Source organism: Astyanax mexicanus, chromosome 20 (genome assembly GCF_023375975.1).
Source record: "Astyanax mexicanus isolate ESR-SI-001 chromosome 20, AstMex3_surface, whole genome shotgun sequence".
Taxonomy (NCBI): Eukaryota; Metazoa; Chordata; class Actinopteri; order Characiformes; family Acestrorhamphidae; genus Astyanax; species Astyanax mexicanus.
This window is the reverse complement of record NC_064427.1, coordinates 10,788,856-10,789,748: the sequence shown is the minus strand read 5'-3', so window position 1 is coordinate 10,789,748 and position 893 is coordinate 10,788,856. Positions and strand designations below refer to the sequence as shown.

Here is an 893-nt window from a genome sequence, read left to right as displayed (position 1 = left end):
TAAAAGAATAAAATAACTAATTGATAAATTTCCAAATTTAAATAAAATTAAAATTACTTTTGTTTGCTTAAAAAGACATTTAATTTGACATTTTCATGCTGAACGTTGCTTGAATAGGTCTGTAAACATGATTTTATAATCTCTGGCCATTTCCTTATATATTTCTGTTTTTATCTTAATTTGTCAAGGAACATGATCCTAAACCTTTTCATGATAAATCAGACTATTTGTGTTTATATGTTTTTGTTCAAGTTTTTTCAAAAATCCACCAATGGGATTTCCTCTTGTTCTTTATGTTAATATATGCAAATACATGAATTCCTATTGAATATTTTTTGTTTTAATATATGAAATTTAAAATGAGCTAACTTAATATTTCAGTACATACAGCATATTGGACAATTAGTTTAAAAGCATTAAAAATAATAAAATGATATTCCTCACCATGACTGTAAAAACTATTGTATTTAAAAAGCAGGGCAGAGTATTATTGGTATAACATTATCAGTGAGATTTATCCTTACCTGTTGTCTTTATAATAAGATTGCAGAACATGATGATTGGGTTCAATGAGTGTGTGATTATATTCCACATCCATCAGAGAACTGTAACTCTTTGATGAATCCTGTCTGATCTGCTAGGAAAAAATGTTTAAATAAACAAAAGTGTTAAATTGTGATTGAGTGGGGTTGCATGTGTTGAATGTTTCCTGTAAGAACAGAATGTGGTTTAGTTATGTTTAATGTAATTTATGCTATATAATTTTATTCAAGCTTGTGTTCAGTATTGCCAGGTTTAGTGTATTAACATCAGTACTAATTTGAATTCTTTTTAATGTTTGTTTCTTATTTCTTAATGAATGTTTTATTTTATTCTATAGTTAAATGGAGTGA

The 893-nt window shown here is 26.4% G+C and overlaps 1 non-coding gene across 1 annotated transcript; it reads left to right on the top strand.

The window, feature by feature from the left end:
* The first annotated feature begins 501 nt into the window (after positions 1-501).
* LOC125785257 (U8 small nucleolar RNA) lies at positions 502-634 on the top strand. The gene has a single exon (XR_007427885.1). It is a non-coding gene; the product is annotated as a U8 small nucleolar RNA (small nucleolar RNA).
* The last annotated feature ends 259 nt before the right edge of the window (positions 635-893 follow it).